The 26,509-nt window shown below is 43.9% G+C and overlaps 1 non-coding gene and 1 pseudogene across 1 annotated transcript; both read left to right on the top strand.

The window, feature by feature from the left end:
- The window catches only part of LOC134379124 (uncharacterized), a 153,272-nt pseudogene extending 128,749 nt beyond the window's left edge, over nucleotides 1–24,523 (top strand).
- TRNAI-GAU (transfer RNA isoleucine (anticodon GAU)) lies at nucleotides 565–638 on the top strand. Its single transcript has one exon. It is a non-coding gene; the product is annotated as a tRNA-Ile (tRNA).
- Nucleotides 24,524–26,509: the final 1,986 nt, after the last annotated feature.

Consider the following 26,509-nt stretch of genomic DNA (forward strand, 5'->3'; position numbering starts at 1 on the left):
TGCCATTTCATAGCCATTAATGAATGCTCAATGTTTTACGATACTAGTGTTGGTATGTTTCCCCCCCTAGATCTTTGGAAATATCAAGTCATGAAAGAAAACTTTTCAGTCGTAAGACCACAAATAGCTGAAAATTTTATACAGAGATTAATGGAGAATTACCAGGATGGTGGACTAGAGGGATATATTAAAAATTAGCCATTCTGTTTTGTTTTTTAACATAGGCCCAAACAAGGTTTATTTGACATATCTCCTAATGCTTCCCTTACTCCCTAAGAATGATGATATGGATACTGAGACTAAACCCCAAATAGTCATCATTTATTTGTAATTTTGGAAAAAAATTGATTTCTGTGAAGATCTGAGTAATGAGAATACACCTACTGGCTAATTTCAAATTTGGTCAATTTTTTAAAGTTACCTTGGAGTTTGTTTATGACAGCTGATTTTTAGCAACATTTTCTGTTGTTGATTTGTTGGTATAGAAAACTTAAGAAGAAAACCAAAATCGCCTATAATACCAATACCTAGATAACATTTTTAAAAGGTACAATGTGAAGGGCTGGCTGGTTGGCTCAGTTGGTCAGAGCGTGGTGCTGATAACACCAAAGTCCTGGGTTCGATCCCTGTACCAGCCAGCTGCCAACAAACAAAGAAAAAGCACAGTATGAAAAAGCCAACAGCACAGAAAGGTAACATTTTCACCCTTCCCCACTCCACCATCCTCAGTTTCCTCTCCACAAACCAAACCAGTGTGAACAATTTTTGTGTATATATCCTTCTAGAAAAATATTTGGATCCATAACAATTCTATATAATATTATATCTAACTATAATATATATTTAATACATTCACACATGCATACACACAGTCCTTGGAGTTTCAAAACATGTTTACTCCTGGCAGGAAGTGCCTTGTTAAATCAAAGGAATCTACTGAAAAGTCAGGATAAGAGAGTATATGTAGACATTTGGCTATAACAGAGCTTTTGGGATTGTTAACAAGTGCTTTACAGGGAGAGATGAATCCAGTTTCCTTTGAAATTCACTCATTTGAAAAAAAACCTGACTTGGCAAAATGTGCTCAACTTTTTAAAACAATGTTTTCTCCAAATTTACATTTTTCTAGGTTCTCCAAGTGTTCTTTATCATTTTAGAATACACACTTCAGCTCTTGATTATTAGGTTAGAGAATTCACAGGCTTGGTTGGGGAGACATTTTTCCTCAGAACTTGATTTACGTTTCGATTATACACAGACACGGTACTGTGTACTCTGATGACAGGGGGAAGTGGTTCTGTCCTCAAGGTCCAGAGGTAGGGGCAGGGCATGGTCAGAGAAATGTTTGAATCAAAAGATTTTGTAGCTCACCTTACAAAGGAAGGAAATTCTGACACTTGCTACCACATGGATGAACCTTGAGGACATCATGCTAAGTGAAATAAGCCAAACATGAAAGGACAAAGATTGTATAATCCATTTATGAGGAACCTTAGAGCAGTCAGATTCACAGAGACGGAAAGTAGAATGGCGGTTGCCAGGGGATGCGGGGAGGAGGGGAACAGGAAATTACTGTTTAATGGGTACAGAGTTTCAGTTTTACAAGATGAATCCTGGAAATGGACAGTGGTGATCGTTGCACAACAACCTGAATGTGCTCAGTGGCTCTGAACTATACACTTAAAAATGATTAAAGGGGCAAATTTTTGTGTTATATGTATATTATCATAATAAAAACAAATTTTGTGGCTCACGTTCTGCTCGGGTCCTGTCTGTGTGCTTCGCCTCAACACTGAGGACTGGGTCTTGTAGGAAAGAAATGTGGGCATTAGTAAGCAGGAAAAACCCATATCAGGTACAGCTGAAACTCAGGGCACGCTTGAAGAGGTTGGTGCCAGCCTGTGGCAGCTTGGAGTCTCAGGACCTCAGGATGCTTTGGCCCCTCCCAAATCTGTGCGTGGTGGGCTTCTAGCCTCTTCTGGATCGTCTGCTGTGACAGGGAACTCACTCTCCCAAACTCTCACCCCATTCCCTGGCAGCTTGTGTTTTAGTCAACCTTTCCTGCGATGGATTCAGCCTCCCCCTCACCTCTATCATGGGTCCTCTGTCCCTGAGACACCATAGATCATGGTTATGACCCTGACAACCAGCCTTTGGATGTCTGAGGGCTGCTCAGTTAGAGAAGCTCATTAAAGCCGCTGCTAGCATCTGTGGAGACTGCAGATTACAACTGAGGGCCTTCTCTCGGAGGACAAATCAAAACAGCTGCCCCTCTGAGTGGTGAGGTACAGTTACCCTTTCCTCCAGATGGTGCAGGTTTATGTCAGCCTGCCCTCAGTGTCCTGATTCAACTCATTAATGACAGTGTATGACAGGCCAGGCCCCAAGCCCTGTGCTGCCACTCGAGGTCCTCCCAGGCTGTGCGGGTTTCAGCGGCTGGAAGCCCATCCAGTCGAGCTCTCTCCCAGCCCAGGGCCTCCCAGTTTTCCTTCTCAGATGTTCTGCTGAAGTCCAGGTATTCTGTGCCTGCTGCAGTTCCTGGAGAAATAAGGCTTATCTGACCTGACCTTTCTTGAGCCTATGTTGGCTTCTAGTGGTCTTTACTTTCTTCTCTAAGTTCTAGAACACCAGCCTTTTGTAATCAGTTTTAACATCTTGCTCAAATTTTATACCGAACACACTAGCTTGAAGTTAGAGACTGTCCTTTTTGTAAATCAGGACTATAATAGCCTATTTTGTGGATTCCAGAACGATTTCCATCCCTATGCCAAGAGTCATTCATTTAGCAAGCATTTATAGGTTTCCTGCCCCCCGCCCCCCAGCACTTTGGTAAGGATATAAAGGCAAAAAGTACAGTTCCTGATCTCAAAGAGCTTACGTAGACAGTGTGGTGAACCAGCAATGTCAGGAAAAGATAGTAAGTTCTTTGATAGAGCATGCATAGGATACTATGTGAGCTCAGAGAAGGGAGACACAATTCAGGTAAGTGGCGGGGGAGGAAGTAATCAAGGATGGCTTCCTGGAGGAAGTGTTTGGGCCAAGTCTTGTAGCACAGGAATTGGCCAGATGGAAAGAGGCAGGGGAGGAAAGGTAGAACAATCTGGAAAGGGACTATAGCAGAGTTCAGAGAGGGGCATTGAAAAGGTGGGCGGGCCCAGATTCTGAATGGCTTTGTGTGCAATCCTTGGGAGTTTGCATTTTATCCCAGAGTCAGTGGAAGTCACTGAAGCATTTTGTCAGCACAGGTGGGTGTTTTAGAAACATCCTCAAAACACCTTATATGTGCCTGATATTAGACAAGTTGTGATGAGGGATTCCAGAATGAAGCAAACCACAGAAGTAAAATTGGCTCCTGGCAGGCCACAGGGCCAGACACCTGCTCTAACAAGGCCTGGCACCTGCCATGCTTCACCCCAGGCCAGTTCTCTCAGAGTATCTGTGAGGCAATCTGGTGCTCTTCTAGCCAGCTCTATCTGTCATGGTTCAGGTTTAAATATTGGTCATAGAATCAGCCCAGTGAAGGTCCGTGCTGCTTACTGGGCAGAACTGGGTCAATGGTCTTACTCTGGGGCTGTTAAGCCACACAGGCCTTGGAGGGGAAGCTGGCAGATGAAGCCCACTCACACTACATTTTGACACAAGCAGAGCCGACCTTTACAGTGACCCAGGAAGGCAGGGGCAGGTTGCAGAGCAGCTTTTAGGAAATAAATTGCTATGAGAACTCATAGAAATAGTATGTCAACAGAAGCCACATAAACTATAGTTCAGTGTGCTGCTCGGGTGGCTCCAAATGCTGCTTCCAGATGACTGAATGCACAATCTGCAGGGCCAAAGTTCACCTGGAGAAAGGGACGGCTGGGAGCCTGGAGTCCCCCTGCACCTCTCCCTCACCTGTCCGTCACAGCTTCCTGGCTACCCCACCTCACACATGCTCCCCATGCCACGTGGCCCTGCAGATGCTCTGCCTGCACCCTTCCCCCCACTGCTTTCAGCCTCACTCCCTCTGGACCAACCCCTTGAGCTGATCTTTCAGCCCAACCTCCTGAGGCAGAGCCACCAAGAGAAAGAAGCAACAAAACTCCTCTGGCCTCTGGAGATGCTCAGGGGAGTCCGGGCCATTCTCACCTCTTTGGTGTTACACAGACTCACCAAAGGGTTCCTCACCATTGCTGGGTAAAATACCACGTTGGCTAAGAGGGGATGGCAAAGGGCCACTGTGGTTCAATTCTGCATTTCTATTTGTTTGGGATCCTATATCTGCAGAGGCTATGGTGGTGTTAGTTTGAGAAGTGTTTGACTTGCTACAGAGCTGTTAGAGGCCCTGTTGGCATGCCCATGTCTGGCACTGGTGCCCAGGACGGTAAGGGGTGAGTCACTGTGGCTGGCTCAGAGCACTGGGCCCGGATGAGGTGACTAGCCACACCCTGCTGGCCTCCAGTGTGGTCTCATGACTTCTCGTGGCTTCAGGGTTTCATCATAGTTAGACTGGGAAGTGTTTCGTTTGTCAATTCTAAACCCAAGTATTCGTCCTTGTCCTTTCATCATAAAGAAGCCAAGGTCCAGTGGATAGAATCTTGAGTCCCCTTTGCCTTGTGTCAGCAGCTAAACTACGACTGTCCTGCTGCTCACTTTCCAGGGGCTGGGAGGGGACAAGAAGTGTAACAGGGGCAGGATGACCTGCCCTCACCCCACACCACTGAAGGGGCCCCTTGAGGAGGACCTAGAGAGAGAGTCCAGGGAGGCTGAGCTGCTGCTCCTGACTGCCTGGCCGCTGTGCATTAAATCCTGCAGAAGCAAAAGTTTCCATCTCCTGATCCCACGGCTCGTATCTTGATCGCACCCTGCCAAGCAGATACAGCTGATGACTTTTAAAAAAGCTTTACTATCTTTCAATTAGTATATACATTTTATTTATATATATTTGTATATTATTTTAATTATATATAATTATATATGATTAATTTTATATTATTTTAATTATATATACATTTGATGATTATATTAGAAAACAGAAATATGTTGTAGAAAATATACTCATAATCTTACCACTCATTGATAACCACTATTATTCTTTTGGTGTATTTCCTTCCAAACTTTATTTATAACATTTCTTCTATTCATGTCCTTTTTTTTTTTTTTAACAAAATATGATTATTCTATATGACCTTTTTTTTCATAGCGTGCTTTTTCATTTGACTATAATTATAAACATCTTTATTTGTCAATAAATATATGTCCATTTTTGGTGGCTGTTCAGTATTTCATCACGTAGATGAGCCAGATGGATTCAACTCATTTTCATTCTTATGTGTTTTAGGTTGTTTTCATTTTTTTTTTTCTATTAAAAAAACATAAAGAACATTGGTTTACATATATTTGTGTACAACTTTTATTATTCCCTAAAGATAAAGTCCTAGAAGAGGAGTTACTGGGTCAAAAGGCACAAACATGTAAAATCTTGTCATAGATACTGCCAGCCTGCTCTCCAAATCACACCAACCCCTCCCACAGGTGGCGGTGACGGTGACGAGCCGCTTCCCCTTCCGTCGTCAGCACTCGGTCTTACCACTGCTCGCCATCTCTGCTGGGCTGCTTCACTAACTTGCCTTGGCAGAGCCCATGTGGGCTCTCCGTGCAGGTCAGTGGGTCACTGAGGTTGCGCTGAAAGGACATGTCCTGGGCTTCCTGGGAGAAGCAAATCAGAGCCAGGGTGACTACCTCAGGCTCCAAGGACAGCCTAGCTTCTCAGTGGATTGTCAGTGAGCTGGGAGATGGCCCGACACTGGAAAGGTACAGATAACGCTCATATGGGAGTACAGGCTGGCTCTTGGATTTGGTCCCGCAAGATCCCCCAGATGTTCACACACAGACACAGTCACTAATACACACAGAGGGATATAACATAACCACTCGTGTGCACATGCAGGTAGATCTGTCCTACCTTCCATAAATTTATATGGCTCCTATTTCTCTCCAGAGCCTAAATTAAGCCTGCCTTGAAGGGCTGGACTTTGCCTCTGTTCCTTCATGGCCACCTCTTCAAAAAGCATGCCCGATCTCCTGGAGAAAGGGGAGGGATGGAGTTGCCTATAGAGTGAGCCCCATGGTCCTTAGAACAGAGCACAAGGGGCCCATGCCAGATGCCCAATCTTCAGAGAGCCCCTCTCTGGCCCTTCTCCAGCCCTGCCTTCTCCATGGGGTGAGAAATCCCCAGGACAATGGGGACATGTCCACTCAGAGCCCAGCCTTTCCTCTAGGCCATGAGGCAGGTACCTGGGGTCCTGGAACTCCATGAGTCGAGGGCTTGTGTGGGCCTCCTCCCTGGATCCTCCTCCCCAGGGTTAGAGTGGACCTCACCACCAGTGTGCACACCCCTGGCCTGGGTGTGGCCAAGGGACAGCTGTGTAGCTGCATTTTGGACATGTGGGCTGGGGTGTCCACTCCCGAGCATGGAAGGGCCCTCACAGTATGATGTGAAGCCAGAGGTGGGAAGAGAAGGGGTCATACTGTGAACTATGGGTGGGGGATCAGCTCTCCCCAGGTCTCCACACTTCAGCATAGAACTCAGAGTAGTCCAAGGATAATAAATTCAAACCTGGCCTTCCAGGTCATTTTGCACTTCTGTTTTACAAGGTAGGAGGATTAAATGTTTCACTGCAATAGTTTATTAGATTGATTTATAACATGTAAATACTTAGACATGTGATATGTGGGCCTCCATTTGTCTTGTTCCTGGCCCTGCAAATGTTTAGAGCAGACCTGAAAGAGAGGCTTGCAAGGCCAGAGCCGATGTCTTGGTACACAGGAGAAATGACAGTGGGTCTGTGACCCAGGGCAGCATGTGCCCAGAGCCCCGGGTGGTGAGGCTGCCCTGCGGGAACTTCTGGGAATGATGCCCCTTGCTCTTCAGATCACTTTCAGGAAAGACCTCCTGGAGGCCTGCCTGCTGTCCCTGGGCTGTGATGTGATGGCAGGAGAACGCAGAAACTTTGAGACCTACTCCGTGTGTTACAAGCACGTGTTGCAGCATGCGAGGCAGAGGCTCTGCCAGAAGGAACAAGTAGGTCCAGGGAGATGAGAACAGAGTGGGAATGGATGTGGGCAGGGAGGCCAGGAGCCACGCCGAAGAGCAAAGTCAAACTCAGTCGGGGTGTGTGGGAGGTGGTTCTTATGCCATGATTGAGGGTGGATGGTACTCTCCAAATGTCTCTTTTCATTGGCTGTTTTCTTGGGCTCTGGTATTCTCAGCTGCAGAGGTGATGTCCCAGTAGCACTGGGTTGTGTGCTTTGGAGGTGTCCGGTGGGGGATAGCAGAGGTGAGCAACAAAGGGGCTGGGCCCCGGGGGAAGGTGCACAGCCAGCCTTCCCACCCTCAGCAAGCACAAGGCACCTTGTGCTGTTGCTGGTCTAGCAAAGAAACCAGGGTCCTTGCGTGAACTCTGTCTTCAGGACACACATCACGGGCCAGTGTCACCGATGGGACTTCCTTAAAATGCAGTCCCACTGGTGGGACTCAGGAGCCACTCCTTCCTACGTTGCTCACTGTTTGGAAATAGATTGCATCAGAGGTTCAGTGTAATTTTAGTTTATACTTTCGAAAAGTGCAAACGTCTGAAAAACTAGCCAAAAAAGCAAATGGAGCATTAAAATATCAAATAACGAGTCCTGGATTCACCCACATTTTGGCTTATCCCCATGGCTGGGTTCTCCGCATCAGCGTGGATACCTGGAAGTTGATGTTGTCTTTTGATGTTGTGTTGGACATCCTGAAGTCCAGTGGGTGACAGGCACCGTCCTGCTCCAAGCGGAGCCTGAGGATCTCAAAATGAGTCTCCATTAACACCAACGGGAGGTGTCTGGTGCGTGTCATTCTGGCGAGCCATGGCTGGAAGAGCGAACAGTTGGGTTTGGTTGTGCACTGAATTCTCCTCCTCAGGAATCAGATGTTACATGAAGAGGTTGGAGTCCACCCGAAGACAATGCTGGTCAGGTAAGTCAGTTACTATTAAAAGGGTTTTTTCTCTGTTTCTCACATTTACTCTCTCAGGGTTGGCCAGAATGGGACTTCTTAGTGTCATTTGCCTTTGTCACCTGTAGAAGTCCCATCAATGAAGGTCCACTGCAGAAATACCCGAGGAATGTAAAGCAATCCTCTTTAGAGGACTTTTTTTTTTTTTTTCCTTGAGATTTTTGGTTGTTTTTGTTAGTTTGTATTATTTTGTTTTTGTTCTTGTTATGGCGGGGGGAGGTGAGGGGGTGTGTTTTTTGAGGCCAGTTAAAGTGCATCCAAAAAAGCAGAGGTGTCAAGGGAAGGCCAGTTTGGAGATGGAGGCCAAGACAGCTGAAGTATTTTCTCCAATTGAGAAGTGCTTAAGTAGTGGCTTTTATGGGGTCATTCATTCAGCAACCATTTATTGAGCATGTATTATGTGTCTGGGACCATTGAATCAACCTTAGATTCTTCCTCCCACATTTACACATTAGGCTTTTCGTCCTCTTCATTAAGTTCAAAATAGAAGTGCAAAGTCAATACTAATCTATAAGGAACTATTTTGTAGTAGTTAAATTGTTTTCCTCAATTGTTATCTATTAAAATATATATAGGAATATATTTCTGCTGCTAGGTTGCAGAGCTCAGTCACGATATGATGATGGAAATTACTGCTCTGAGAGCCCAACTTATGGACTTAGAAGAGTAGAATCTGAATCTCAAAAAGCAGATTTAGAAAAGAAGTTCAAGAAGAATATGAAGCATCAGTCCAGGCTTTGTTTGTGACCTGTTTACACATAAAAGTAAGTGTCCTGTGTCAGACGTCTGGGCAGCCCATGGGGAGCCAGGTGTAACTGATTCCCACAGCAGCTGTGCACCAAGGGATCAGTGACAGCATGGGCTTTGTGGTAATAAGAGATTCTTGGGCCCAAGAACTTTCCAGCTCCAAGCTTTCACTGCAGAGAGTTAGCAAAGGCTCATTATTATTTTCCCATGATAGACATTGAATTTTGGGTTATTTAGATGTTTACTTTTCACACTCTACTACCAGTTGCCATCTGATCGCTATTGGGAGGAGCGGGTGTTTTGCTGCTCCAGATCCCCACCTGTTCTAACCACTGTTTTATCTGTTGAGCCTGACTATCCAAAAAGGAGAACACAGTGTCCTGGGCCAGGCCAGACCCCAGTGTAAGTAGCAGCTGGCACCTCCTGAGAGCTTGCTGGGCAGATTCAGAATTTGAAATCTTTCAGAGATTTTTCCAACCCAAAATGCCTGCCAGCCTTCCTCTCACATCTGGAGTTAGGGAGCTGCTGACCTGTCAGTAAAGACCCATCCCAAAAGAGGATGATGTGGTGCCCATGTGCCCACAGCACTATGGAAGCCAGTCTCCTTCTTACGATGTCTGACAGCTGTAGGATAGATATATCATGATTAAAATGTGCTATGGGAGAGCCTGGGCCGCTGCCTTTCAAGTATGAATTTCAGTACAAGCCTACCATCCCCAGGTCTACAGTTTCCCTCAACCCTGCCCTATTCCCTGCTGTTGATGCCCCTCAGAACAAGCCCCATTTGGGTCCTTACCTCCCTACCTCTCCCCAGGGGTTCTGGAGTGGTCCCTAGTGTTGTTATGTTCATAGGAACTTCAACAGATGCTCTGCTTGGCCTGGTCATTTCAGAGAGGACTGGAGATTTTTTCTTACTTGCAAAGAACAAGTGTATACAAATATGAGGGTACTTCAAAAAGTTCATGGAAAAATCTCTCATATTAAAGGATCAAAACCAAAATGCACTGGGCCTGGTGTTGCAGGAGAGGGATGAACAGACAGTGAAGGCTGAAATTTGCTAAGCGATTTTTTGAGTGTGATATTGTTGAGAAATTTCTTAAGTTCCTTTTAGTTTCTGCCAGATTCCTAGATAAGAAGTGGATTATCTACTTCTCCCAGGCTAAAGTACTTCCACTGAGCCCCCCTAGAGTAGAGAATCCCTGTTCTACTCCAGCATCCCAGGAAGCGGGGAAGCTTCCTCTGTGTGGCCAGCAGCCAGGCTTCCTGCCATGTCTCCCATCTGGGCACTATCCTCCTTCCTTCCTTTCCAGGGAAGTGGTTCAGAGGTGAGAGGTCACTCTTACCCCTACCTATCACCCCAAGGACGCTGGGTATCTTAATCTGCTCAGGCTGCCATAACAAAACACCTTAGGCTAGCTAACTTAAACAACAGAAATTTATTTTCTCACAGTTCTGGAAGCTGAAAGTCTGAGATCAGGGTGCCAGCATGGTCTGCTTTTGGTGAAGGCTCTCTTCCTGGTTTGCAGACAGCTGCCTTCTCGCTGTGTCCTCCCATGGTAGAAAGAAACAGAAAGATTTCTCTCTCTTTCTTTTCTTCTAAGACCACATTCTTACTGAAATAGGGACCGACTGTTATGACCTCATTTTAACCTTAATTACCTGCTAAAGGTCCTATTTCCAGATACTGTCACATTGGGGGTTCGGGTGTGAATATGTGAATTTGGGAGAGACATAAATCAGTCCAGAGTGCTGGGTCTGAAGGTGAACTTGCCACTGATCAGACATTCACCATAAGCCATTAAGCCATAAGCCATTCAGAGCAGTGTTTCATAATGAGGTTTCTGCTCCGACCTAAATAGGAAGACAGACAGCCTGATGCCACCTTCCACTTTATTTAATGGAGTTCCTCAGTAGTGGCTCATCTACAGTGTCTCATTTGGTCAGATTCTGCTCTGAGTCAACCTGTCAGCAAAAATCCTTGGTTCAACTTCCCAAGTAACTCTTACCAGGGGCGATTCGGTCAGCAGGTTTTCTACCTGCAACCTCCTCGTCCTACCAACTTGCCTTGGTGTGACCAGTGAGGCACGCTTTAAGATGTGCGGGTATCCGAATAGTGAAACCCTGTGGATTAAAGACAATGTCCACGGGGCCCGTAGTGTGACTTCCATATAGCACCTGTTGGAATAATTGCCTGGGTGGATATTTTCAAGTGAAATCACTTCCAAAGTTATGTTTTAGAAGCAGAGTGGCTCTGCCTCAGCTACTCTTCACATCCCTCCCCCCACAAATCCATTGTGCTTCCTTGATTTGAGTCTGCAATTTGCAGGAGAAGCTGGATGAGAATCAGCTTAATTTGATCCAGAAAGCTGTGTGAGCTCATCGGTGAAGTGAGAACAGAAGGAATTGACAATATGAAGGACCTGAAGAAAAAACGGGGCTCTGCCAGACCTGCCGAAGGAATGAAAGCAAGCCCAGCCAAAGCACGTGCTTTCACTTAGCAGTGGGATATCAGCGTTTCATCCTAGCATCTGAGCCTACCATTTACCCCGTTCACATTCCAGTCTGGCTTGCCTGAGAGCGCATGGCATCAGGCATTTTAAAGGGGCACTGGGACTCACTGTACAATTGTGTCATCTTCTGGAAAGATGTTTCTGATGTTGGGATTCGTGCCCTTCCCGGGAAAAGTATTGGGGGGACAGCCTTTTCTGAAAGTGATCCTTCTTAGCAGGAGCAGCTGCGGGCCCTGGAGCAGGACGACTGCAGGCTGGCCACCCTGGTGTGTAAACTGAGGAGCCTGGGCTGCTGGAGTCTGGCGGCGCAGCAGACACACTTACGGGGCCAGCTGAGCAGGGCAGAGATGGTGAGCAGCGGAGGGAGGCCGCCCCGCCCAGCCCCGGGTGCAAGGGCGGGGGGGTCCCTGAGCCTCCTTGACTGCAGCTGCCAGCCATCCTGAAGGATCTGACAGCTGGTGATTTTTCCTGGGAACAGGCAATGTGAGAGCCTTGGGAGATGTAGAAAAGCAGCAGGAGCCAATGGTGACAGAGAACAGATCAGAGAAGTTAGCACAGGGAAGTGAAAAGATGGAGGAGAGGTGTTAGCAAGGCCTCGAAGCTGCTTTGTCAAAATACTGCACCTCTTTGGGTTTCATATTTGATTATGTGACGAAAATGAAGTAACAAAATAAGTGGAAAATCTACTTTAAAGCAAATCAATAACAAAGCGCATACTGAGAGCAGTTTGGAAACTTTCACTTGCTGTCTGTGCGAGTCTTTGTTTACTCTCATCTGTTGCAGTATTCTTCATTAATCACGGAAGCAGTGATAGCAGGAGCTCAGTCCCACCAGAAACTTTAAAGAGTGGATGACGAAGTGGTTTAGATACTGCTGTGAAACTAGAAATATGGGAAGGAAATTTATTTCCTGTCTTACTGTGCTTGGGATGTTTACAGGAATCTATTCAAAGCAAGGAAGAGTGTTTGAGCACCAAGCTGTTGGCAGACCAAGAAGTGGGTTTCCTTCTACAACAGTTACTGGCTCTCAGGCAGGCCCTGGCCAGGACTCAGGCTGCCAACCCAGGACGCGGGTGCAGCAGCATAAGCAGATATCCAAGCCTCAGAATCTCTTCTTCCCTCTCTTTGAACATGCCCTGCAAAGCTGAACGTGACAACTAGACGTGGCACTGTGGCTGCCAGCACCAGTCACCAGAGGTCCACAGCGTGAAACCAAGCAGATGGCACAGCCAGGAAAAGATGGCCCGGACCTCGGCTTCCCTTCTCCCTTCTTTCCAGCCCAGAAACCCAGGGCAGTGGCCAAAAGGCTTTTGTTCTAACTTGGATTTGGCCAAGATAAAACACTACTCATAAGCAAGTTCATTGTCTTGTGGTGTGAGTGTGTGTGTGTGTGTGTCTGTTTCTCTGAGGACCTTTTTAACAAAGGATGTCTTGGGATCTAGGTCTCTGCCTTTCATGGTCCAAACACTTTTCATTGCCAGCAACCCTCTGCACGTGGAGCATGGTCCAGACTTCAGTATTAGCCCCCAAGCAGAGGGTCTCGGGTCCTTTCCTGATGATCCACACTCAGTCTTACTTTCAGAAGTTACTGCTGCTCAGTATGGGCTGGCACCATAATAAAGGTGTTTTAAGTCTAAGCTTTTCATAATTGTGCCAATTATGAATGCTTGAGCATGAATGAAGCAGAGAGGCCCTAGGTTTAGAGTGAAAGCAGGTGAATTTAAATAACAGCCTGGGAAAGTTGGACATACTTAAAGCACAAAATATGATTTGTTCATTTTGGACCTTACTCCTCCATGATTGCACATCAGGTGAGTTAATTTTGTAAAGTACTTGGTAAACTGTAAAGTCACCATACAAATATGAATAATTATGATTTATATTATAATTAACGATTGACCATCTTGTATTTAGGGTGCTACTTAATATAAAAACTTTGGAACAGAACAAAATTATCACTACTCTTGCCCTTCTTTAACCATCTAGAAGTTGGCTTCCCCAAAGCCATTTTGGAAGCCAAAATAGAGCCAAAATCAGAACCTCCTTCCTCACTCATTGCATGAATAGCATGATGCCTCCACAGCTGCCTCATGACAAAGCTTCTGTGACAATGCAAATGTCACGGTGATTGATATGATTATTTGGTTAACAAGCTAATTAACATACACATTACCATTAAACCTTGGTATTAAAAGACCAGATTATTTGACCTGGTATTGCTTTATGGTGGCATCATCACTGGCCTGGCTTTCATTGTTGCTGCTGCTGACCAGCATAGGACAGGGTAGTTGGGCTGTATTACCTGGAGCCCAGGAATACGCCACATAGTTCTGCCCCTGGGCCCCAAAGGAGGGGATGGCTGTTACACTGTCCACCCTCTCCTGCCTTCTGCTGAGAGAGGCTCTGTGCCTTGTTCATCTCCTTTGGCCTTTTCCTGCCACAGGCTCAATTGCTGAAGGAGTTAGAACACAGAGTGACCCAGGAAGTTCTCAACTGGCAGCAGCTGGGTTTCATGAAAACTTCCAGCATGGAGGAGCTCTTGGAAGATGTGGAGCAAAAAGAACAGCAGCTGCAGGTCCTTACCGAAGAGGCTGAGGGGGCTTTCTAGACTGGGCCAGCTGCAGCAGAAGATGAAGCGAGAACTCCACCAGGTAAACTCCAGCTGTGGTGGCGTCCACTCAAGAGCCAGTCTGGGTGCCCCCGCAAGAACTGTTTCATTCTTCCCCTGCCTTGCCATGCCTCTCCTGGGCCCTCCACAGCAGTGTTTGTCAACATTGTCACTTCTAGGCACACCAGGAAAATGGTAATATTTACACATGCACTGGGGGTGATTTCTGGGGTGAGCAACGATGGCTTGACTGCCGCAGGGCTCAGAATCCCGGCACCCTGTAACTCACTTGAAAAGCATATTTCCACCCAGCTCTAGTCTGTGAACTAGGGATTCTTTAGGAAATTCTGACAAGTAATCTGGAAAAGCAACAAGTATTACAGAAGCTATTATAAAAGGATTTAATCAAGTGTTTCCAAAACTGCAGAGACGAAAATGAAAGGCTGAGTGGTTTGCAGACATAATCTATTTTTGTTAAATATCCCCCACAGCAAAAACATACAAAAAAATAAAAAGGAGGAAATACTCTAATGTAGATGTGGATTAATGCAAGTTCCAAAAGAGCAGGCCACAGATGTAATTCAATAAAAAAGGAAAAAGAAACAGTACCTACCGAGCGAACACTCCGCTCGTATCCATCAAGTGGAGAAATCAATTCATTCGCCAGAGATAGTAGGAGACAGAATTGGAAGCCTGAATTAAATTATTTGTCAAGTGTTTCACATGGCCAAGGAGATCAGTAAGGAGACTATACAAAAAAAAAGGGTTAAAAATCTAGTTGACGGAATGCTAAAGAAAATATTCACATAGAAATGGAGAGAGAAAACGATAGCTTTAGAATAAAAGAAAATTAGAATTTCACACTTATTTCATAAAAAATAAACCAAAATGACTGAGCCTGTAAGGAAAATTTGGCATCCCACATTTGTTCTACAAATTATGCTTCTCTAAAAGCCACCACAAAAATAGGGAGGTTCATAGATTAGTTTCTCCAAAGTTCTCTCTAGTTAATCGTTAATTATGTGTCTAATGACAGAGATTCTAGAGGTAGTCAAATGCATAGTTTGAGGTTTCTCTCAATTAATATACATTTTTACCAAATGTGTATAAAAACCATTGGCCCTTCCTAAACTACCTCTCCAGCTCTCCTGACAGCTCATGTCTTGGGCTTACCCACCCCCAGTAGTAATCGTCAGCCAGCAAGAGCCCCAGTGGCCAGCAGTGGCTTCCTTAATCCATCTCCAACCTCTGACTCCACAGGCAGGTATTGACTGTCTGACCTCAGAGAGCATCAGTGTGCTTGCCTGCCTCCTGTGCCTAGTGAGGTCACTTAGAGCACAGGCACTAGAGTCTAGTGCCCGGTTCATTCCCCTGGCCCACCAGCTGTGTAACTTTGGACAAGGTCTATGGCCTCTCTGTGGTTTAGTTTCCTCATCAGTACATGGAGATAATGCACTCACTTCATGTGATTTGGGGAATGATTAAATTAGGTAATTCAAATAAAGCACTTGGAACAGGGCCTGATACACAGCTCTCAATAAATATTGGCTGTTTATATTTTTGTTGGGAATAGAAAGGTGGCCAAGTCTTGGAAACAGATAGACCTGGACTAAAATCCTGGCTCTTCTACTAACTGGTTATGTGGCCTTGGCAAGTCACTATACCTACCTCTGTGAAGTGGGACTGGATTGTGCTTGTGTTAACAAGGTAGGCCCTTAGTAAATTGTTTCTTTCCTTTGCTAGTCTTTCTCAAATTTATTTAACCCTGGCCTGGCTCAAGAAATCCTGATGTCTACCCTGGCTCCTGCCCATAAAGAATGAGGATCCTATAGAAATCGCTGTAGTACATAGAGGGACTTTGGACCTAGTTTATAACTGGAAGTTCTCCTTACTGTGGAGCTCTGATAATATGCTGAAATTTATTTTTAGCACACACAAGAATGACCCCCTTTAATGCTTTAGGACAAGCCTGTGGTCACAGCTCTGAGTGTTCATGGGCCTTCTGGTTGGGTCTATATAAGCAGGAGTAGGATTTTAAACACATGTGGCTGAATTTTTGAGATAAGCATGTGTACTAGTTTCCTAGGGTTGCCGTTACAAATTACCACAAACTGGATGGCTTAACACAATAGAAATGTATTCTCTCACAGTTCAGGGGCCAGAAGTCTCAAACTGAAGTACAGACTGAGTATCCCTTTTCTGAAGTGTTTGGGACCAGACGTATTTTAGATTTTGGATATTTTTGGATTTTGGAATATTTGCAAAATGCATACAGGTTGAGCACACCTAATCTGAAAATCTGAAATCCAAAATGCCAAATGAGCATTTTTTTTTGAGCATCATGTCCGTGCTCAAAAATTTTCGGATTTGTGAGCATTTCAAATTTCAGATTTTTGGATTAGGGATGTTCAACTTGTCTTGGCAAGGTTGGCTTCTTTAGGAGGAAGAATCTGTTCCTTGTCTCTTTCTTAGTTTCTGGTGACTGTTGAAGTCCTTGGCATTCCTTGGCTAGCGGTTAATGTCACTCCAGTTTCTGCCTTTGTCATCACATGGCCTTCTTCCTTATGTGTCCCTCTGTGTGTCTATGTCCTTATGTGTTCCTCTTCTTATCAGGACAACATTCATTGGATTTAGGACCCATCCTAAATCCAGTATAACTTCATCCTAACTTAATTATATCTGCAAAGACCCTATTTCCAAGTAAAACCCTATTCTGAGGTTCCAGGTTGACATGAATTTGGGGAGAACTCTATTCAATCCACTACAGTGTGTATTACCTTCTTTGAATTAAAAACAATTAGGAGATGATAAATTTAAAAAGAAAAATACCTGTGATCTATGCAGATAAGGTGTTCTTTGGACCCAGTGACTCTGGCTTGGGACTATAGGTTGGCTATGCAAGGGGAGAGCAACACTAGTAAATACAAAGGTTACCTCCAGGGACAGGCCTCTGTCAGACCTGGGACACGGTGGCAGTACAGATCTGGGAGAAAGAGCAAGTCTTTCCTCTCCTTGAAGTCATCTAAGGGCTCCTGCATGTCCTTAGTGTAGATGCCATGGCTTGGCCTACAAGGGCCTGTGTGATCAGGGCCCCCACTCCCCTCTTTCTCTACCCATCTGGTGAAATAAACATGAAAGATACAACTTTGTGAATAAGCTCCTAGTTATTATATGGTAATAAGGAAATTCAAGGGCTAACTTTGCTCCTCTTTGGTTAAGTTCTTGGCCTTCTTAAAGCTCTTGATTCTCGGAAGGTTGAGTTCAGCCTAACCAGTACTTTGAGAGGACACGCTCTCCCTAGGGACCCCCCTGTGAACTGAGGGAACTAAATGAGCACCACAAAGCATCTCTGCTTCCTAAGCACTTTCCCCTCAGATAAGAAGCCAACTTGCCCAGGAGCATAGTGTGAAGCTGGATGCTTTCCAGTGCATAGAAGAGCTACAAAGTCAGCTTAATGGTGCTGAGCAATCATCTGTCTGGATGAACTCACCAGGCAGTAAGGATACCCCCTCATTTGGCTAGAAAAATGTCCCAGTCTCTGGCATCTAAATCGAAGGAGGGTCTCAGTGACTAGCAATAACAACCCAGTGGTTATTGAGTTGGTCCTCCACAATGTTTGCTGAATGAATGAATGACGCATGGATCAATAAACCTTAATTCTGATTTACAGTCAGAACTTCCTATTTTAGTTCACCTTGGAGTACTGACATCCTATACTAAAAGGTTTCAGTAATAAAAGCTGGTCCCAGAAGTGTCTGATATACTACTTAAAGGACTTTGGGTACTTCACTGGATTTTGAAGCATCTGAATACCCTGAGAAACCAATGACCACATTTCTCAGATGTTATTCATAAAGTACATTATGATTCTCGGGTGCTGGGGGCTTGAGGAATCCTATGAAAATAGCCTTCTGGATAGTACAGCTAGCAGGCAGCATGCAGCAGAGGCCAGACTCCAGGATGTCTCTAAACTAGCTTCCTCCTCTGTAAGGTGAGGACAAAATAAACTCTAAGTTCTCTTATAGATCTGACTATCTGAAATATCACCAAATAGCAGTAACCATGATTGGCTTATGGTTATGATCAGTCAGGCCCCTTCTTTCCTGTTCTGTGGCATAGCCTCGTGGTTGAGTGTGTGGGCTTTGGAGTAAGACAGCCAGAGTTCAAACCCTGGCTCTGTCACTGCTACCTGTGTGACATTAGAGGCTAATTTAGCCTCTCCGTAGAATGGGAATACCCACCTCGAAAGTTCATTCTGAGGATCAGATGAAATAATGCATGTCTGACACTTAGCATAGTGTGGTGGCACTGAGTAATCGTGCAGATGTTGGTTACTTTCATTTGTGTGTTTAATGTCTCGGGCTCACAAGTTCAGCAGGTCAAACGGAACCTATCTACCTCTCCTTCCCCCATGCTGACTCCTTCTGGGGTGGGGGAGGTGCATCTCAGCAAACACTATTGCCAAATATCCAGTGGCTTGAGCCAGAAATTCAGGAGCTGTTCTTCCTCACCCTGCAGATCCAGTTAGTTACCAAGTCCTATGCATCTGAGGCTCTCTCAGTCTACCCACTACTACTAGCCATGGTCCCTGTCCCAGCCACCCCTCCACCAGCTGTCCCTGCCCCCCAAAGACAAAGCCCACCATGAGATCCTAAGGGTCCTATTTTGTCCACTGACCTTGAGCAGTTCTACACCTTACACCAACCTCTACACATTCCCTGAGATTTTTCTTTCTCTCTTTTTCTTTCTTCCAGCCTAGCCAAGCATCTTTTTACTCCCTTTCTGGGTTATGTCCTAGCAAACTGCCGTTCATGTCTCCCAACACCTGCACATTTACGAAGGAGATTCAGAGGGAGGTGCAAGGCAGGTGGGGGAGACCCTAATTCCCAGGATTGGGGATGGGGCAGGAGTGGAAGGGAAGCCTCTTTCCCAGGAAGTAGTGGTGGAAGTTACCCCCAGGCCTCAGCCCCCGTCTGCTCCCCTCTGCAATGAGGTGGGGAGGGGGCTCGTGGGGACATCCCGCATGTAGATTCACTAGTGGGGAGAAGACTTGGTCACGACTTTGTGTACCCAGCACACTGAGGGGACAACCAGATGCCACTTACACTATCAGTGCTAAAAGGTAAAGGTCAGCCATATTCCTACTCCTTTCTCAGCTGTTGTCCAGTTGGAATCTCCGAGTGACCCAGGACTCTCCTGCAACAGTATGTCACTGCTTCCTCTGCTGGAAGCATAGGCACAGTCAAGGGTGAGTTCTCTTTATTTGGTATTAACATGGATTCCCCTAGGGTCTGCAACTCCTGAGAAACTACAATTCGTTCCAGAGCAGTTATTCTCAAAATGCTGAAGGAAAAAGTGAAATCCGTTGGCTCACAACATTGTACAGTGTTTACAGGTGGACTGGCTAAAGACAGCTTGATCAAGTTGAACTTTTCATAAGGACTGGTTTCACCCTCCAGCTCTGGGCTCTGAGAGGCTGGGGACAGAGAGGAAGTAGAGCCCTGTGGGAGGCAAGGTGGCTGCCACCTCTGTAGCTTCCATCCTCTGTTCAAGTTCAGCATGGCAGGAGTGGGTGTGGAGATGGGGGCAGTTAAAAAAAATTGGGCTCTGCCTGGGCTGACTTGGCTTATGTGCCAATTTTGAACAAATCACTGAGGCCAGAGACTAAGATGTCTGCTTGGCTTAGGCCCGGTTCACGTGTTCCCTGGAGCTGGGGGAGGGAGTGGTCAGCTCCGTCCTCCTCTCCATAGCAACTATTTTAAATCTTCCTCATTTCTTTAGACCTTTGCACACTCCCCTCAAACCCTGAACCCTTCATGTCCTACTTCACAGGGAAATTAAAGAGCATCAGAAGGGCCACTAATAGCAATGACAATGTATATTATTGAATATAATAGTTATTCTGATGTGAGCATCACATACTGTACACAAGTATTGATACTCAACTGTGTACCCCACAGATATGTACAATCAACTGTTACAATAAAGAAAATCTTTTAGAAAAAAATATAGAATAATACCTTCATAATCTTGATGGTATTACAGGATCCCTTACATAAAACAAAAAACGCTAATCATAAAATAAGAGATTGATAAACATGACTATCATTATATTAAGAACTTTCCAATACTGGCCATTTTCATTCCCAGTAATGACCAAATAGCTTGTATTTGTATTGGACTAAAACTCTTGCAGATAACAAGTAAAAACAATGTGAAACTTGTAAACAACATAAACAAATGTTCAATTACAATTTTGACCAAATTATAAGCAATTATAAACAAAATGTTTTTCTAAACTATGTGAAAACACCAAAAAAATGACTGAAAGTAGGAAGAAAGTGGAAGGTAGTCTTTCCTTACAGAAAGGAACTAGACTGAGGAAGATTTATGTTCATGTGGCTTTTCACCTGGGGGCAGTTTCAGTCTACATGGCTCAAGGCAGCTGAAACCGAAGCAGAAAGCTGCACTTTTATTGGCTTGAAGCTAGAAAGTGAGAGGAGAGATCTTGGGAAGTAGGCAACCAGAGAGGGAAAAGACCCAGACTATGCATGCATGAGGGAGTCTACAGGAGTTCAGTGGAAAGCAATGGTGAGAAGATTTAAATAGCTGAGTGGAGATTTCAGCTGTTCTCCTTGCAGAGGTGATGAAGTCAGAGTCTGATTCCCTCAAAGTTAATTGTCCACCAGGGTACTGTTCAGAGGAAGAAAACAGAATCCAATCCATGCATTATATCATCCAAGGTGTTCAGTACAAGCAAAAATTATTAGCTATGCAAAGAAACAAGAAAATGTAACACAAAAAAAATATAGGCAATAATATCTAATTTGAAATCTAAAAAAAAAAAAAAAAGAAAGAAAATAAAGACCATCAGATAGGAACTGTACTTCTTATCTCCCTGTCCACCTGGTCTCAGCTGGTCTCCTTCCCTCCTGTGCAAATGAAAATGTGCCCCTTTTCCTCCCCAGGGCCATCGTGTGTGCAGGATCCCATCTGTTCCTACCTTTTCAGGGGCCTTGAACTATTTTTTATCTGCTTCTTTTCGACACACTCATATTTCACATCCATGCAGCCTTCTAATCTTACAACCAACAATTATTATTGATCAGGTATGTGCCCGGATCACAAGACCCACTGTGGAATAAAAGCCTCCCTTTGCTACGTATCCCTTCTCCTGCTATTGGCCTTTCTCTTCTTCAGTCAAACTTCTTAAAAGAATTGCCTATATTCTCTCTCTTAAGTCACTTTAATTTATTTAATTCACTCTGCAGCCCATATCGGTTAGGATTAAGTTAGGACACACTCAAAAAATAAAAAATAAAAGTGGCTTAAACAATATGAGAAAGTTATTTCTAATTTTAAAATAGGTCCAGAGGTAAACCATCTAGGTGGCTATTGGGGTGGCTCTGCCATTGCTGGGACCCGGGTTTTTCTCATGTTTTGCTATTCTCAATTTGAGACTTTCACCTCATGGTCCCAGGTGGCCATCTGAGCCTTCTGGCCCACAAGAAGGAGGAAGGCAACAGGAAGGGCCCACGCTTCCCTTAAAGACATTCCCTGGAAGTCACACACGACACTTGTGCATATATCTCATTAGCCAGCACTTAGCCCCAAGACCACACAGAGGAGACCAGGAAATGTAGTTTCTATACTAGGCCACCATGTATCCAAGGAAAGACTGGGGGTTCTGAGAGACTAGCAAAGAAAGAGAACAATGGCAATTGGGGCCAAGTATAGGTCTCTGCCACGCCACCGGCAATCTGATTTTTGTCACCGCCACTTTATTGCAACTGCTCTTGCCGGGACCTCCGTGACTTCCAAGTCTCCATGTCCAATGGACACTGCTGAGTCCTCACTTACTTCATGACTCAACAGCTTTCGAAACACACGACCACACCTCCTAGACGCCCTCCTGCCTTTTATTTCCATGGCGCTGCTCCTGTGGTTGGCTTCCTCTTTCACTGGTTGCTGCTTCTCCTCCCTTGTCCAACCTTTAAACATTGGAGTTGTTCAGGACTCTGTCTGGCCTCCTCTCCTCTCACTTCACATTATTTCTGGATAATTGCATATGTTCCCACGCCTTTAATCATTGTTTGCCAAGTCCACACCTGCACTCCAAACTCTCCTCTGAGCTCTAGACCCATATATCCAGTTACTACCTGATGTCTCGGGCACTCATGTGTCTCAGGCTCACAAGTTCAACAGGTCAAACGGAACCTATCTACCTCTCCTTCCCCCATGCTGACTCCTTCTGGGGTGGGGGAGGTGCATCTCAGCAAACACTATTGCCAAATATCCAGTGGCTTGAGCCAGAAATTCAGGAGCTGTTCTTCCTCACCCTGCAGATCCAGTTAGTTACCAAGTCCTATGCATCTGAGGCTTTCTCAGTCTACCCACTTCTACTAGCCATGGTTCAAGTCTCCCATCATCACCTTCTCTTTTACTTAGTCCTTTGACCCTCAAGCAAAAAACTCCATCCAGATTTTGACATCTTCACTCAAAGTTGATGAAGCTGAAAAGAAAAAATTGATTAAGATGGATTAGGATTAGATGACCATCTTAAACTCTAACATTTGATGAATTAAATCTAGGCCTTTACTTGCAACCAGAGATATAATTTAACATTTTTAACGTTATAGGCTTTATATCCCAGGCTCACTACTCCCTAAGTTCTGCTTCCACATTGTCCAGATGCTATAAGCAATGCTTTTTAAAGACTAATCTTATGGGCGGTACAATAACAAGAAGAATTTAAAGACCAAAGACTGTAAGTAATAATGTTTGATTACATGTATGAAACAATGAAAACTTTACATCTGAAGTTATGGTTTTAGGGTCACTTCAAACTTACATTAGAAAAAATATATATCAGGGTCTTATCTAGGTGCTTTGGATCTGGATAATAAAATTCTGATGTTGAAATAATTAAGCCCAATGGCACCTACTCAATTACAAATCAATAAATAGATGTCAAAGTCAGTACTAACACCTTGCTGTGTTCTATCTCTGAATTTCTTCTTCTTTTTGGATCATCTACAATAATTAATTAGAAGCATCAGATCTCTTATCTGAGTTCCCTGACAGGGCAGAAATAGAGTTTCGTAAGTCACTTTATCTCACCTTTTTTTTTTTTTTGGTGGCTGGTCAGTATGGGGATCCTAACCCTTGACCTTGGTGTTATCAGCACCACACTCTACCAAGTGAGCTAACCAGCCAGCCCTCAGAAGTCATTTTAAAACATGTGAGAAATCTACCCTCCAAGGAAATTCTTGGAATGCATGTTAGCACATATTTGAAAAAAAATTTAAATATTCCAGCTTTTAGCTTAAGGAAAACAACACTGATATCCTCTTCCAATGCCTTCTCTGCACTACTTTAATAAGTATTTTACCCTTTGCTCCATTATCTTTCAGAATTCCTCTAGAAATTTGCATATCTAACAACACATTTAAGAATTCCTCTTACCTTGAGAAAAATTAGGAGGAAAAGATGTAATCATTCCTTCAGAGAAAATTATGCCATTCTAAATTGTTTAAAGGTGTAATTCTGGAGCCAATGCTCTGGTTATTGGACCAAAAACTGCAGTATTTCTACACATGCTGATATGAGAGGGAAGAAACAGGTTGGCCAAGGGAGGGCCACATTATTAGTGTCCACCGTTTGCCTGATGCTCCAATCTCTGTACAGTCATCTTTCCCCAAAACATGAAATTCCAGTATGTGTCAACTTGTTTCTGCAAAAGCTTTTTCCAAAAGGAAGTAAAGTTTGGTTTATATGTGTGAGACCATAGAGTTTTCAAGGTTCACTCATCCCTTTTTCACCTCTGAAAGCTCTGAGTACCGTGTAAGTATTGGTGATCACAACTCTTGTGGTTGAAAATGCTGTTAGGTAGCTAAGTGCACTAGTAGAGAGCCACCATATATGAGAGATTAGAAGGGTGATGGTCTAAGGCTACTTGTCTGTTGGCCGTTGCCCTACTAAATAAACGAACCCTATAATGAAGTGTCTTGTGGGCCTGTTGGTTTGTGTGCAGTATAAAGACCCCAAGCAAAAAGCCTGAGAGCCAGGAAAGGCACAAAATTAGTTGGAAGCTCTTCAAATATATCTAAGGTCTGACCTCTTAAGCAAAGCCTATGAGAAAAGTCAGATAAATACTGATTGAGGAGGAATTTATACGTGGTTGGAATGTCAGAACACAAATAATTTTCTAAAAACTAGCACTGCTCTAATACAAATGATCAAATATTAATAAACTTTTAGGTTATTCCAAATATAGAATGTCTTTTCTTCCTTGGCTGGAAATAGCTTTCCATTGATGGATTCATTCTTGACCAGTTCCCTTTATGACAAGTGGCAAAATATGTATAAGAAGGTACACTAAATGGCCTAACCCAGAATGAACCAATGATACTGGTCTCATTAATAGCAAAGACTTTTCATGATGTTGTAACAAGAATTACTCACCATGTTCTTTAAAAACATCAATATCTGCTTAATATTACAGGTACTTATTAAATACCAAAAAAGAATTGACAATGTTTTTCTACCCAGTGTGGCAGAAAATGTTCACCTTACAGCTTCTCAAGTTCAAACAGCTCCATCCAGAGTCCTATTCAGATCTGATTGGTAATCATACTTCTATTTGCAAGTTTATTTCTATAGGCATTTGAATGAATAAAAATGGCCCTAAATTCCATCAAAACCTTTTGTCTAATTTTTCTTATCAGTACTTGGAAGATAATGTTGAAGGACTGAGATGATTACATCTTGAATGTCCCGGATGAAGTAGGGTTTGGCCCTAGATTTTAAAATGTAAGTGTTGATTTGGATTTCCTACAAGCTATCCCTTGCCTCTGGTCAACCAGCAGCCTCTCAATATGAGTTCTAGAGTAACTAGTTAGGCGGGATACTTAAAAGAGAGTATTGCTGCTAGTAGTGTTTGCTAACAAGTAAAAAACCATAGTATTTGAATAAAGATTAATCCAAATAAACTTCAAGGCATTTGTTTCTGTTTGTTTCACTTGAGAATGCCATCCTCTCTTTTCATTGTTCCTACAAACGTGAAAGCCCTCCTCAGACTTTAGTAAAGTCCTAATCCAAGTCTTTTTGTTCAAACAAGAAAATCTATCTTGGGTAAAGCAATAAATAAATAGATAAATGGGATAAAACAGATCAGAGAAACATACTTACATACATAAATTTACATGTATGTGGCTTTTCCAATTAAGAAGAAGGTTCATTCTATCCAGAGTAAATTAAATCATCACCTTGCAGCACACATAATGAATTCCAAATGGATTGAAGATCTAAATGCATACACACACACACACACACACACACACACACACACACAAACTGATTTCTGAAACAGTATAAAAGCAAAAGCCAAAAGGAAGATTGATAACTTTGATATCACAACTAAAACTTAAACATGACAAGATACTACACCAGTTATCAATTATTGCACCTCAGCTCCAAATTCACCTATTATTGTCTGCTCTGCAATAATAAATATGGACCCTGTAAATGTTTCCTCTTTGCAAACTAGCAAAATGTTAACCTTTGTCAGTAGAGAATGCTAGAGGGACCCTGTAGGAGAAAGAAGGGTTTTTCTTTTAGATTCTGGTGTGCTCCTCCAGGCAGGCTCTTGCAGTGTGCGTGGCTTCTGTAGCACTGGGTTCTTGTAGCATGCAGCTTCTGCAGTGCCTGGCTCCAGCGATGCATACAGCTTCATGGTAGAATCCCACTGGCATGGCACCTCCTGTGAAGGGTTTCCCCAGCACCCTTCTGGGTGGTTTTGCAGCCTCAAAAAATGTCTCTGCCATCCAATGAACCTTGGCCAGATCCTCTCCAATGAGGTCTGGATCTCAGCCCCAAAGAGTAGCGGCTTCTCCCTATATCTGCTATCCCTGTATTCTTTAGAGTTCTCTTTATTGTTTACAAGCCAATTCCCCATTACACCAGTCCCTTGTTATAGTTAATAATTCTTTATATTAAACTTTCCCTGTTTGACTGACTTTGTGGTTTCTGTCTCCTGATTGGCCCATGACTGATATAGAACTAGTCCCAGGAGTGGAGTGTTCTCAATGGATAGACCACCAAAAATGGGATTTGGAGCTTTGTTTGGTTGCAACCTTAGGCTTGAGCACAGTGCTGAGCCAATAGGAAATGAAATTCAAGTAATCCTTTGCATGCAGTAATATCACAATTAATCAATCTATCAAGCTATCACCTGTAGTAGATTGTGATGAAGTACCTACTGAAGCTGGATCTTGGGAGCCCAAATTTATACTACATTGACTATTATGGCAGTAGTAATGACTATAAAGACTGTGGTATGGATAGGGTTTTTTTGTTGTTTTTTTGGGGGGGGTTGTTTGTTTTTAATGAACTTCAGCACTTACGGAAGAAAATGACAAGTTCAGGTCCTTTACTTCTTAGTTCAAATTATGGCCTAGGAACCAGAGAGCTTCCATGAAAGCCCTAGTATCTCTTATTTCTAGTGATCACAGGGATAACACTGATAAAACTCAAGCACAAATTTAGATTGCAGGAATGCTAAATAACAACGACAGTTGTATTCACAGTCTTGTCAAGTTTATCATTGCCATTGATA

This window comes from Cynocephalus volans, chromosome 5, assembly GCF_027409185.1.
Source record: "Cynocephalus volans isolate mCynVol1 chromosome 5, mCynVol1.pri, whole genome shotgun sequence".
NCBI lineage: Eukaryota > Metazoa > Chordata > Mammalia > Dermoptera > Cynocephalidae > Cynocephalus > Cynocephalus volans.